Source organism: Enhydra lutris, unplaced genomic scaffold (genome assembly GCF_002288905.1).
Source record: "Enhydra lutris kenyoni isolate GAN:26980312 unplaced genomic scaffold, ASM228890v2 scaffoldscaffold66, whole genome shotgun sequence".
Classification (NCBI taxonomy): Eukaryota; Metazoa; Chordata; class Mammalia; order Carnivora; family Mustelidae; genus Enhydra; species Enhydra lutris.
In genome coordinates, this window is record NW_019154150.1 from 16,390,781 (window position 1) to 16,405,179 (window position 14,399).

Below are 14,399 nucleotides of genomic sequence, written 5' to 3' on the forward strand. Positions count from 1 at the left end.
ACATCTGTTGCATGTGTACCATAGTGCCAGATGCTGAATTAGTTTCTGTAAGAGGTGTTGGGTTGGGGGATTTGGGGGAGAACCCTGCCAAGTTGGGCCTCATAAAGTGATCACCCTGGGAAATGGCTAGTACCAGAGTGACCAAAACTGGAAATGCACAACTTGTGAAATGGGGTATTTTTGATAAACGAGTTACAAAAATAATCAGAAGAGAAAACTTTGAAACCATTTCAACAACTAAACGTTAAAATTGATGAAACCTAAAAATGAAAAGGGTGGGTGGGGAAAGTGTATAATTGTGGAACCAATGAACCACTCAAACCAAAAAAAACAGATCTACATATATGCTTGAGCTCTCTCTCATGTACATATACTCATACTCTCAGTATTTGGAAGGACAAGCAAGATAGTAGCAGTGTTTGCCCCAGATGAGGTGGGACTGGGGATTCAGGGTTGAAAGAAATTAGAGATTTAGGTGTATCCTTTTGATACTATTGGAAATTTTCACATTGTATATTGACTTAATTACATATATAATTGATGTAGTTGTTCAAATGGTTAAAATTTAAATTTACAAAAATGTTTAAATGGAGCCAAGGCTATTTTGCTAAGTGCTGTACTGTCTCAGGCCCCTGTCAAGTTGGTCCTTTTATCTTCAGGGAGAAGCTCTTCATAGGACAGTCACTGATAAACCTGCTCTCATTATATCCCTCACTTGAAAGTCTTTAAAACCAAAGTCCTTGAAGGTATTCAATAATTCCAAATTCCTGCCAATTCAGATTAGGCTTCTATTCTTGTTACTCGGAATTGATTTTACTTGATACGGGTTGAAGTGTTTAAACTTTAATGCTCTTTGGGGCAAGTGTTCCTTTCTCCCCTTTTATTTGAATTAAACAGAATTTAGTGATGAGCATGGAGTCACCTCGGTGTTGGAGCATTTGGCTGATGAGTAGAGTTACCTCTTGTCCTGGGTCCTGGGAACAGAGCTTCTCTGTTTACAGATGACAGTGAGGTAGATGCTACTGGTCATGGAACCCCTTAAGGCTCCCTACCTGAAAACGTTTTTAGAAATCACAGGGGTCTTGGGGTGCCTGGGTGGCTCAGACGGTTAAGCATCTGCCTTTGGCTCCAGTCATGATCCCAGAGTTCTGAGATTGAGCCCCGCATGGGGCTCCCTGCTCAGCAGGGAGTCTGCTTCTGCCCCTGTCCCTCCCTCTGCTCATGTGCCCATGCTCACTCACTCTCCCCCCCCCACCATAAACTCTTAAAAAAAAAAAAAAAAAAAAGACTTCACAGGGGTCTCAAAAAACTCCTACAGGTATAATAGACTAGCCTGATTTAATATTTTAGAAATATTTTATTAACTTGTCCCAAATTGCTGGGTAAAAAAACAAGATAAATTGCATCTCCCATTGAGACCTTGAGGTATAAAGTGCCCCAAGTTGAAAAGCAAGGTGTCTTGGGGCTACTATCTGTTTTCCTAAGTAGCAAGTCTTTGGGTGAATAGAATACATTGGGTTTAAGCTTGATAAACTCTCAGTAAGTAAAGTTGGACAAGCTCATCTGAGGATTTACTCTTCCCTTGGCTCTATCTTCCCGTTTTCTGCTGTTGGGCAATTTTACTTTCATGTTATATTAAGCTCAGAGCCATTTTTCTTCTAGAGTTTTTCACAGATAATTACCTTTTGGGTACTTAAAACTAAGTGTAAAACATCACCCTCCTAAACACACCATCAAATTAAGTAAATAAAACACAATTTAAGAACAGCTTTTATTAGAACGATAAAGTTTGGGGATTTTTTTATTGTCTTAATAAAGTGTAACAATTTTGTGTACCTTCTCAAGCATAATTTTAAAATGAGACTGCTTGCCTTGCCCAGAAGGAAAGTATTAGTGCTGCCAGTGATCTTGGGTCAAGGGGACCTTCAGATTAAAAAAAAAAATGCTGTTTTGATTCAGTTGAACTAATTCCACTGTTTATCTGTGCTTAAATAGGGCTTTGTTCCAGAATAAATCATTTAGTTGCTGTTTTCTGCCTAGAATATTGGTGGATGATTTTATGTAGATAGGCTTCTGTGGGAAGTTTTAATTCAAGGCAAGATAGACAGGTCTTCGTCTGAGGACATGCCCACCCTGAACTTCATTGTAGACAGGTAAGAAGGTGCGCATCAAGGAACAGCTGATCTGGGCATACGGCTGGGGTCAGCTGTTGACAGCGGGGTTGTTTGATTCCTCTTTTGCTGACACTGGAAGAGAGGCTTAGAAGGAGGTCATTTTGGAAGGAGTATTCAGCAAATACTGAATGCTTCGTTACCATGAGGGTGTGGTAGTGGGCCATGGAGAGTGGCCACATGGAATTTAACACTTTCACGGGGAAGACAGTCAACAAACATATGTACTGTATATGTCCATTGATGCTAGGTTCCAAGAAGAAAAATAAAGCAAGGTCAGACACTAGAAAATAGGATTTTAAGCTATTTATACTCAAAAATCTGCCCCAGGTATACTGCATTCTTAAAAATGGCAATATCTAAGAGTGCTGTGAAAATCTTCCAGATCAAGTGAGGCTGGGGACAGGACAGCCAGATGCAGTGGGACCCTGAACTGGATCTGATTTTTGTATTGACAAAACTAGAATATCAGTGGATTCAATAAAGGTAGTTGATAACTCTATTATGATTATGTAAGAAAAATCCTTGTTTTTAGGAAAGACATACTGAAGTAGTTAATACTTAAGGATAAAAGGCCATGATATATGTAACTTACCCTCATGTGGTTTAGGAAGAAGTCTTTTTTTGGGGGGGGATTAACTTTAAATCTTGTTTTATTCCAGAAAAAGTTTTATATATGTATTTATATATATAATTATATTTACGTGTGTGTGTGTGTGTATAGAGGGGGAAGGGAGAGAAGAGAGGGAACAAATGACAAACGGTGTAAAATGTTAATAATTGGAGAAACTTTCTAGAAGTCATTTACCCATTAGTATGAATTTTAAGGAAAGTGATTATTCATTTGCTATTCTCTAGTTGAGATTAACCACCAAAGAACTCTGTGGTTTTCTAAGCATTAAAGAGAATTTAGGTAAAGGAATCCCTGTAAGGTCATTATAGTCAGGCTGGAATATTAGGCCTTGGGGAGTAGGGAGGATGACATGTCATGGAAGACAGATTTGGAAAGGAAGGTTGTGGCAAGCCAGTGATAAACTAGCACTGGGTTGAAGGTTGACCTTTATGGTTGGGCAAGCTCTGTAGCCCATTTGATATGCTGTCTTGGGTATTTACCTTTAAAAAAAAAAAAAAACCAACTTTATTGAGATAGAATTCACATATCATGAAAGAAGGTTATGGACGACCAATACTAATATTTTATATAAATGCAATATATAAAATTATGCCAATGCTACCAAAATAAGTCAAAATGCTAGGCACAGTGGTAAGTACTTCAACAGACATCACTGCATTTAATTTTAACAAGATTCTTAACAAGCCACATCCTAGTTTCCTAATAGAAAGTGAGGATAATAAAAGCCTAAGAGGTTATATGTCACATACCTGGTAAGGGGCTCAATTTTGAACCCAGGTCACTGAGACGCTGCCGTCGATGGAGTGGGCTGCCGTCCATGTCTGCGACCCGACGCAGGGGCCTTGCAGCCTGAGTGAGCAGACTTTGTCTCCAATACCTCAGAACAGCATATGGGGCACTTTCTGGAATGTGCAAGAAGTCAAATGATACTTTTCAGCTCAAGAGGGGAAGAAAGATTTTTTAAGTAATAGATCTTTGATAGGTTACCTAGGAAATGAAAGTGATTGGGGGAAGTTGAGTGTTTTAGGGTTAATGTCAGTAGGAACAATTCTGGGTTGCATAAAGTATCCCATCTATCCACCCTCCTTGCCCCTCTACCTTCCCTTGTGCCTGCCTACCCATCCCCCTGAGCTGTGTTCCCAAGCTGGCTGTCTAACCCTGATTTTCAATGTTTGGGATCTGCTAGGCATCAACATCCCCACCCTCTCAAGCTACAAATTTAGTGATTCTGTTTTCTTTACTACAGACTTTACCCTCATCCTCTTCTGCTCTTTGCTGATTATACAACCCTCCACAGACTCCTTGGTACCTACTCTTAACAGCTTGGACAGATAATCAAGAAGCCCTGCTGGGGTTAAGTTCCAGGGACATTGTCATTGAAACCCTGAGTTCCATTAATAGGTTGGCACTGCCTTCAGGATCTTCATTCTCCCTGGATCCTCCTTGGTGGGGTCAGCAGCTGGAAAGTTTGCTGATGCCTGATACCTGTCTTTGGATAGCTACTTTCAGTCATCTACTAGGTGCCTTATTTCCTTGACCTCTTCTTTTGGTCCTCCTTAAGCCCTGCTACTTGCCGGATCTGCGTCCCTCTTTGGATTCAAAAGCTCTTGTGTACCAGACAGTATGCATTTATAGCCTATGTAATATACTCTCCTTGGTGCGCTCTCTTTTCCAGCTCCTAGCACAGAAGCTCGAAGTTCCCAGGTATACTCATGTAGTGATGGTAAAAAAAAAAAAAAAAAAAAAGAAAAAAAGCAAACAGGAAACTACTTTTGTCCCATGGGAATAGATCAAATGCCACAAAAACACGTTTTTCTCTCTTGCTGTTCAATGGTGCGCTGTAGTTCATATGTTCCTTCCACACCTGTCACCTGACCCCACGGTTTCTCAACCTTGGCATTGTTGGTGAGGTAGTTCCTTGTTGGGAGGAGCTGTTCTGAGCACTGTAGGATGTTCAGCATCCCTGGCATGGACCCACTTGAGGATAGTAGCACCGCCCCACCATCCATTGCGACAACCAAAAAAGTCTCCAGAATTTGCCAAGTGCTTCCCATGGGGTGTGCAGAATCACCCCTCCTTGAGAACGACCACCTCCTGTAGATCTTAGAGTAATCCTGTTAGGCAGGTCTTCTCTCCCTTTTGTGGATGAGGAAACTGGCTCCGTGGCCAAAACACGACGAAACTGAGACTTGAGGCCATGGCCGTGTGCTTGGCTCTTCCTATGATGCTCTTGCGGACCTCAGCTTCTGGGAAGTTGTGATTCAGCATGCAGGGAGAAGCAGGGATGGTGGGGTTGTTTTGCAATGGAGCTTTTGCTCTTAGGAAAGGCCCTGCTCTCTTGCCAGGTGAGAGACAACCCATCCATCACGTCTCTGAGACTCCTGGGCAGCTTCCCCAGTGAGATTTTAGCAGCGAAACTGAGAATGCTCTGGCGGCCCAGCTCAAGAGTTCCGCAAGCCTGGCCGTGGAGTGAAGGGGACCCCAAGCTTTGCAGCCTTGTATTCCCTTTGCCAGAATTCTGCACAAATCTGAGAAAAGCTGGGTGGCCCTACGGGCATGTGTTACTGCCGAAGAGGCGAATGCTGTGTTTCTGAAGTTTCATCTACCCTCCTGCTCTGTGCTGCGCTGACAGAGTGGAGAAGATACCCGAGAGAATGTTCGCTTGAGGCTGAAGCCTGACAGCCCTCTGTGAGCTGTGTTGGCGCGGGGCAGGACTGGCAGCGCCCCGGCCGAGGGTGCCCTCTGGCCCTCATGGGCTGCAGCCACTCGGGTGCCATGAGGATCCGGAGCAATGCCTCCTCTTGCCTTCTGCCACTGTGGGATGCCAACAGAGGGTCTGGCCAGCTCCCTCACCCCTGGTCGGCTCAGGTAAATGGGGTCCTGGGACCTGGGGAGTGGGAGTGAAGGGGTGCATTTATTCTCAGCTCTTCTTCATGTCTCCTTGAGGAAGAAAGAAGTCCTTCTCTCTTCAGACAGTATAGACATAGGCTCCCGGGCCGTCCAGGATTTCTGTTTGTGTCGTGGCCGTAAATATTCTTTCCCCTAGTGGGATGCATAGTCTAGACTGGCCGAGCTTGAGCAGATGTCTCTTTAGAGTCTGGTCTTTGAAATACAAAAGAACCTGCAAGAGTTGGTTGACTTTTGAAATTAAAAAAAAAAAAAAAAAAAAAAAAAATCCCCCCTCACTTCTGAGTTGTTTTCTACCACTTAGAGCTCCTCTGATGGCTTTGATTTGCTGGCTTTTGAGCCCATCTCCCATCACCGTGCTGTCTGTGCTTTTCTTGTTATCACAAATAATATGCAGACAACACCACATGAGTGGGCATAGTGCTGAAAAGTCAGGAAACTGGAGTGTTCTGATGGTTCTACCAATTGGCCTTGATCTTGTTGCTTTTCTTGTACCTCCATTTCTTTTCTTTTTTAAAAAGATTTTATATATCTTTTTGACAGATCACAAGTAGGCAGAGAGGCAGGCAGGGGAGGGGGAAGCAGGCTCCCTGCTGAGCAGAGAGCCCAATGTGGGGCTCCATCCCAGGACCCTAGGATCATGACCTGAGCCTAAGGCAGAAGCTTAACCCACTGAGCCACCCAGGCGCCCCGGTACCTCCATTTCTTAACTTTGTAAGACAGGTGGCACATTTCTTCTCTTGGGTTTCACGGAGACATTGTAAGATAAGTAAATTAATACTTTTAGAGCGGCTTAATCAAAATAGCTATTAATATCATAATTATATATGATGATGAGTATAATTGCCAGCTTTTGATGATAAAGGTGCAGTGATCTGGGGGTGCTCTGCTCCTGGCCTGTGTGTGCTTCTGTGGGAAGAGAATGAAGACACTTTCTCTTTCATGCTCATTTTAATTTGGTAGAATTTTGCTTTGCCTTTTTTTTTCCCCAATGTGTTGGATGCTCTTTGCTGCCCCCTTGCTCTCTGCCCATCCGTTCCCCAGAGTAACCATTCCAGCCACGTGCGTGTGTGTCTTGTTTTCAACAAGAGAGGGCAATGGGGCTATATGTTATAAATTGTCTTGTGATTTGTTGTCTTTTGTATTTTGTTTTGTTGGTATTTTTCACATAATATTCTCGGAGATCTTTCCCTACCACTGTATACAAGTATATGAGCCAGTGTGTCATTAAAAAAAAAATCAGCTGTGGGGCACCTGGGTGGCTCAGTCAGTTAAGCACCTGCCTTCGGCTCAGGTCATGATCCAGGGGTCCTGGAATCGAGCTCCACATCGGGCTCCCTTTTCAGTGGGGCGTCTGCTTCTCCCTCTGCCCCTTTACCCCTGGCCCCTCTCGTGCTTTCTTTCACTCGGGTGCTCTCTCAAAGCAATAAATAAAATCTTTTAAAAAATATATATAAAAATTTAAAAAATCAGCTGCATGTTATTTAATGGGATACATGTGTCATAATCCTCTTAACAGTCTCTTGATGGGTTTTTGGGGAACGTAATAGACTCTTGTTAAAGCCCTTGTTATGGCGTGAAGTGGTAAGACCGGGTGAGATCTAGAATAAGAGTGTCTTCTGAGTCCTGGGCTCTGTGCTTTAGAGTTAATTGCTTAGCCTCTCTGGGCTTCAGTTTCTTCTCTTCTTTTCCTTTTCCTTCTTTCTTTTACTTTTTTATTATTTGAGAGAGACGCAAGCAGGGGGAGCTGCAGAGGGAGAGAAAGCAGCAGACTCCCGGCTGAGCAGGGAGTCTGTCATGGGGCTCAATCCCAGGACCCTAAGATCATGGCCTGAGCTGAAGGTAGACCCTGAACCAACAGCCCCCCAGGTGCCTCCTGGGCTTCAGTTTCTTATTAAAAAGAGGGATTCAAGCTAAAGCTATTCTTAGATCCTCTCCAACTTCAAATGTTATAAATTCATCTGGAGATCTGTGTACTAGGTATCTGTTCTACATCAAATATCTCACAACTTAGTGTCTTCAAACCACAACCACTTGGCTTACAGTTATGTTGGGCATTCTTTTCTGAACTGAGGTCAGACGATCTCCTTTAGGCCCACTTAAGGTGTCTGCAGTCAGTTCACAAATGGGTTGGGTTCGGTATTCCTAGGTGGCCCTGCCCATGTGTTTGGTGGTTGGTTGGCTGGGCGACTGAAGGATGGGGCAACGCTAATGAACTATGTGTCCCTCATCCTGTAGCAGACTATCTTGGGTCTGTTTACATGTGGCCGTACAGGCTTCTAAACGTAGCAAGAACAGAAGAGGAAAGACCTCTTGAAGCCTCGGTTTGGAACAGACCCAGTGTCCCCTCCTGTGCATTCCATAGGTCAGAGCAAATCACAAGACCACACAGACTCAGGAGGGAGGGAGGTAGACCCCATCTCTTGATGGGAAGAATTGTGGAGTATTGTGATTGCTTTTATAGACTAGCATAGTCTACAGACTGAGCCTTTGAACAATGAAAGACTGAAGGAAAAAGGAAGGAACAGCCAGAAACTGAACTCAGATTTCAAGGTTTTCCAGTCAGTGATAAGTGCCCTTGGTAAAAAAAAAAAAAACAAAGAGGAGAACAAAAAAACCTTTCCTTGGACCATTATTATGTATATGCTACGTTGCTCAACACCAGGGCTAAGAAGACAAATTCCACATGGCCAATTTCTGAGGCTGTTTAATGTGGGATTTGATAGTGAAACCAATGAACTATAACAAAAGACAAGTGTTTCTAGTTGAAATAGAAATGCAGTACTCTGCAGTCTTGAAGGAGCAGCCCACCAACTTCATCTGGAGGGTTGGAAAAGACTGTGGTGGGCTGATTCTAGTAGAAGTGAGTTGGCATTTATCGAGGAAAGGACCAGAATGGACGTGGGAAGAGGTTTACAATTCAACCAGCACAACTGAAGGTCCTGTGCCCTGGAAAGACCAAAGGACTCAAGCCCAGCAGAGTCGTGGGGTCTGGAAGGCCCGAGTGTAGGAAGTAGATATGATAGTAGATATGATATCACATCATAAATGTGACTGGAAATTGTGACTGGGCCATGCCAAGACGTGCTTCTGTTGTCACTGAAAACGATGGGGCCAGACAGGCTGAAGAGTTCCTTTAATGTTTTCTCTTTGGTGAAAATGAACCAGTTCAATCTTTCCACTGAATTTGCCCTTGAATGTTCGGGAAGACAAGAAGGCAGCGTATTTTTTTTTTGTTGTTGTTCTTTCATTTCTGAGGCATTTTTGAGTCTGATACATGTATATCCTATACAAAACATGTTCTGGAGAAGGAATATTTACTTCTTATTCAGACTTCACTGTTTCCAAGATGAGTTGGAAGTACCTGAGAATAGCCATGAAAGCCTAAGGAACGGGAATTCTGTCATACTATTATGTACTCAAAATGTGCTCTTTCTCTCAGGTGGCCTAGAAACAGTTCTGGAGACTCTGCCTGACAGAAGCTATCAACAGCCCGATAGCCACTCCTTCTCTGTTCTTGCCCCTAGGTCCCTTTTTCATTTCATAGCTGTGATGGTCCCAAGCCCTGGGATGCACTGTGCTTGATATGAGCTCTTCATGACTAAGCAGTTTCCTCTTGGCGGGGTATCTGCTCAGCAGTCCCTCTTGTGGGTAGGGATGATCACAATACCCAGTTTTGACCAGTAGATCATAAAGAGAAGGCCGCCAGGAGTAGGGGGGAGAATATTTTCATTCTAGTAAAAGGAGAACACTTTAAAAGGAGAAAGTGCCTTGGCTTCATTTCCCTTTCTTCCTACTCTGGGTACTGATCTGTGATGACAAGGCACCTGGAGCTGTGGCTGCCATCTTGTTACCATGAGGGTTTGGGCCAAAGCCACTGCAGAGAGGATACAGAATAGAAGAGTGCGAGGAGCCATTATGCTGACTGTGGACTTCTTGCTGAGTGATAAGGGTGCAGAGTGAACTCTGAACTTTTTGCTGAGTGGTAAGAAGGGTCCTGAAGTTTAGGACACTGTCAGTCAGTTTTCTGTTACTTGCAACCTAGAGCGTTCCTAATTGATACACTATTTGTATCCTGATAGGGGATATAGTTAAGTAAAGAAGAGAAACAAGGTGTACCTTTCATCCTATTCCATTTTAATGTGTGGGGCAATAATATCGACCATCTTGCCATGCTTTTAGATGGCCTGACATTCTTGGCTCTTGGCTAGAAATGCTGTTCAGCAGTTTTTGTGTTAATCCTAAAACTTGGGCAGAGGTGACAGCAAGGTGTGGGCATGTGGGAGACAGGCATTGCTCCCATCTATTTTGGAGTAAAAGCACAACTAAAGGGATGGGCTTTGGTATGGAAACCAGTTGGTCTTTAAAATGTAGGCTGCTTTTTTGTTTTATTATAATTTTAAAGGATTTTATTTATTTATTTGCCAGAGAGCATGAGCGAGAGCACAAGCAGAGGGGATGGCAGGCACACAGAGAAGTTGCTCCCTGCTGAGCAAGGAGCCCAAAGTGGGACTCGATCCCAGGACCCTGGAATCATGACGTGAGCAAAGGCAGATGCTAAACTGAGTGAGCCACCCAGGCATCTCTTTTGTTTTGTTGTTGTTTTGAGAGAGAGAGAGAGAGAGAGAGAGAGAGAGAGAGCACACAGTGGGGGAGGGAGGGTTGGGAGGAGAGAGAGAGAATCCTAAGCAGCCTCCACCCCAGTGTGGAACCTGACACAGGCTCAGTCTCATAACCCTGAGGTGATGAATCAAGATTCGGATGCTCAACTGACTGAGCCCCCCAGGTGCCTCAGCTGCTTTTTGTTTGAAGAACAGTAGGAGGTTTGGGAAGGGTAGAACATGAGTTTTAAATAGGACTGAAGAAAAAGGTCACTGGGTAGACCTAGAACTAAGTAGTGGAACTCAGGTTCTTCATGTTTGAAATCAGAATAATATGGTGTTTTTAACCATGACTTTTTGTACCATGACTTACGTACTTTTGTACATAGATATACTGGAACATGCATGTCTGTCTCCTGCGGGTGGGCCCTTAGCTTCTGGATTCTTCTTCCATGTCTCTTCCCATGACTTCTACTGCCCTAGAGGTTGTAATTGTTTCCTGATGTGACAGGTGGCTAGACTGCCCCACCTTTCTTTCTTTGGTTGTTCTTTTTGCTCTTCTATCTGCTCTATAGCCCATTTTCCAGAAATTAAAATTTATGAGAGAGATTTATGATGGTTTGACTGGAACTATCTTTTTTTTAAATTTTATTTATATGTTTGACAGAGAGCGATCACAAGTAGGCAGAGAGGAAGGCAGAGAGAGAGAGGCAGGCCTCCTGCGGAGCAGAGAGCCCGATGTGAGGCTCGATCCCAGGACCCTGGGATCATGACCTGAGCTGAAGGCAGAGGCTTTAACCCGCTGAGCCACCCAGGTGCCCCATGACTGGAACTATTTTGTCTCAAAATATACTCTTGTCCCAATACTTCAATGTGTGTTGGGGGGTCCATATTTTGACCATTCATTTGGGTGACTTCTTTCTTAGGACAGAGACAGATTGGGGTGGTGACAGTGAGAAGAACAAGGAATGGACAGTCCCTAGTGAGGAAAACGAGGTGAGAACGGTTACCATAGTGTGAAGAATAAAAGAATGAGGACAAGTTAGGATGGCTTGTGCGTGGAGGCTGGGCTAGGAGAAGAGAAACCACCCGTGCCTGGGAAGATGGAGTAATAGGGAGAATGAGGCACAGGGTTGGGGGGGACCCTGTACCTGAAAGCATTTTATAGAAGATTGGAAATCTGGGTTATTTTGAGGGCAGACCTTGAGGATTCGTGATTCCTCTAAGAACAGGTGACATTTAGAAGATGCAAGTGAGCAAAAGCTCTCAGTGGGGGAAAAGTGCATACGTAGAACTGAAGACGGGACCTTGGGGTTCACCCACAGTTGGATGGTGGAAGATAAATGGAAGACATCATTGAGATAAAGGTTGTGCACTCAAATGCAGAGGAGTTGGCATGGTCTGTCATCCCAGGAGCTTTGAAAGTTGCCAGCACTCACCAGCACCAAAATCTGCGGAGAAATAAAGAAGGGTGATTGGGGAGAAGCCTTTGGATTTTCCCCGAGGAAGGTCAAGAAAGTTGTATGTTTATATTTAGCCACCCGGATTAGATTAATTGTTCCAAGTAGGATTTTAAAAATAGCAATCTCTTCATTATGTCACCGTGCAATTGCTTCAGATTTGCCCTCTGCAAGGCATGCATCTCCTCTTCTCAAGGCCTTGACCTCAGTTGTGTAGGATTCCCCTTGGAGTCAAGGAAGTCATGCACAGATGAGTCACGGGGAGCCAAGTCACTGCCATCAGGGACCGGAAGGAGCCTGCTGGCTGCTTCTAACAGAGGTTTTGGGATCTCTGAAAAGAATTAGTTTGCTCCTACCTCCAGTTTTCTGGGGCACATACAACAGAGAATTTAAAATCTGGACATGATATAGTCCTGGCTTTTGCTTTTTAAAAAATTTTTATTTAAATTTTAATATGTGCTGACTGGAACTTGTGCTTTGCAGCTCCTTTGGGATAAAGTCTGAGAGAGAACTGCTTCCTACTGGGCTGTGCTCCGTGTGTGTAGTACAGTCTGTGTGATAAGGAAATTCCAGAATAACATAATTCATTGGATTAACTTTTTCTTATTATAAAAGCACGTAATTGCATATAAGAAAATTTGGAAAACAGAGGCAAGTACAGGTTGGTCTCACCACTCTAAGACCTCCACTGTTAATAATTTGGGGTGGTTTGCCCAAGTATTTTTTATCCTTCTGTGGAGGGACTCACTTCCTATTTTAATAAGAAAATTGGAGCCATTGTTTAGCATGCCTCCCAGTGTTTATCCAGATATATCCTAGGTATATCATTCTGCCTGCATTAGGGGAAATAAGACCAGCCTTATTAAAAAAAAAAATATGTGTCATCAACATGGAATAAAGAAAGGAAGTCCTTTCAGGATGGGTAGGATGAAGTGGAGAGAACCAGACAGACCATAGAAGGTTGGCCTGATCCTTAAGCCATTAATCTCTCTCTCTCTCTCTCTCTCTCAGCTGAAATTCAGATAACCTAAAATAAACATTGAAAAGTGCTCAATTTAGTGACCTGTAGTATATTCACAATGTTATGCAACCACCACTTCTATCCAGCTCTGAGATATTTTCCTTACCCCAGAATAAAGCCCTGTACCCATTCCCTCAGTCCCTGGCAACCACCAGCTTGCTTCTTGTTTCTGCAGTTTTTATCTGTTTTGGATATTCCAGATAAAGGCAGTTATACAATGTGACTTTTTGAGTCTGACTTTCATCTGGCATAATGTTTTTGAGTTCAGCCACATTGGAGCAAGTATGACTACTTCATTCCTTTTTATGGCCGAATAATAATTCATTGTATGGAAAAACCACATGAATGTTTATCTGTTCATCAGTTGATGGGTATTTGAGTTTTTCCTTCCTTTTGGCTGTTGTGAATAATGCTGCTGTTGTTCATGTACTGTTTTTGTTTGAGTGCCTGTTTTCAGTTCTCTTGGATGAGAAGTCGATCGCATTCCTCCCTCCCTAGGTTGTGAAATACATCGGTTGAGGCAGTCCACTGAGATCATGGCGGCTCATGGTTGGCACTCACACGTTTTGCTTCTTGCAAAGCCCTTCTCTGCTTTACGTTGCTTTGGTTGGGATCCCAGAAATGTCACATGGAACCTCTTTTGCCCGATGGGAGGTGATTGGTGTTGACAGGAATCCTAGTTCAGCATCTTATAGGTACAGTGTAAAACCCAAGACAGAACCTCGTCGCTGTTGTCACAATTGCTCATGGTTAAACCAATCTTTTTTTTTTTTTCATCACATACTTTTTCTGTATTTTTTTAAAATAATTTTTAATTTTTTTATTAATATATAATGTATTATTAGCCCCAGGGGTACAGGTCTGTGAATCACCAGGTTTACACACTTAACAGCACTCACCATAGCACTTACCTTTCCCAATGTCCATAACCCAACCACTCTCTCCTTACTCCCCTCCCCCCAGCAACCCTCAGTTTGGGTTAAACCAATCTTTTACTGCTCTGCCCGATCGGTGATTCTAGTTCCTTAGCCCCAGATCCTGGAGTCCCTGTCATTACCTTGTCTGCTCTCTATCTGCTGAGACAGGGCATGAGAACTTGTGGTTGCTGCCTTTCAGATCTGACAGTCCAGGGCTAGCAGTGACCATGGAGCTGTTAACCATGTGACCCCCATGAGCACTGGGTACATGTTCTAGAAACTCATAACCATGAACTTTTTTTTTTTTTTTAATCAGTTCTGCTCTGTTTACAGTGTCTAGATTGGGCTCTTGTCTGGAAACCTATCTATGTATTCCTCAGTCTAGTTCTTGAAAGATTGGAGGAGGCAATGAAACTTGACATCATGCCAATTGGAACTTCAGCCTATAGAGAGTAAATCTAGATGGGAAGGAAAAGAAGAGGACCAACAGATACGGAATGACAGAAAGCAAGCGTACCATTTTGGTTACTGTTCTACACCCAGTGAAACAACGTGTTCCCATGTTTTAGGTAGGTTCCCCCAGAAAGTGGAGCCTGGAGGTGGTGAAGTCTTAGGAACGTGATCGCAGGCAAGTGGAGGGTAGAGAGATCCAGAAGTGTGAAAAAGGGGAAGAGACAAAGGAAGCCCA

The 14,399-nt window shown here is 43.5% G+C and overlaps 1 protein-coding gene across 2 annotated transcripts in view; it reads left to right on the plus strand.

The window, feature by feature from the left end:
* LOC111159097 (oxysterol binding protein like 10) overlaps positions 1-14,399 on the plus strand; it is a 305,114-nt gene that overhangs the window by 126,815 nt on the left and 163,900 nt on the right. The window lies entirely within an intron of this gene.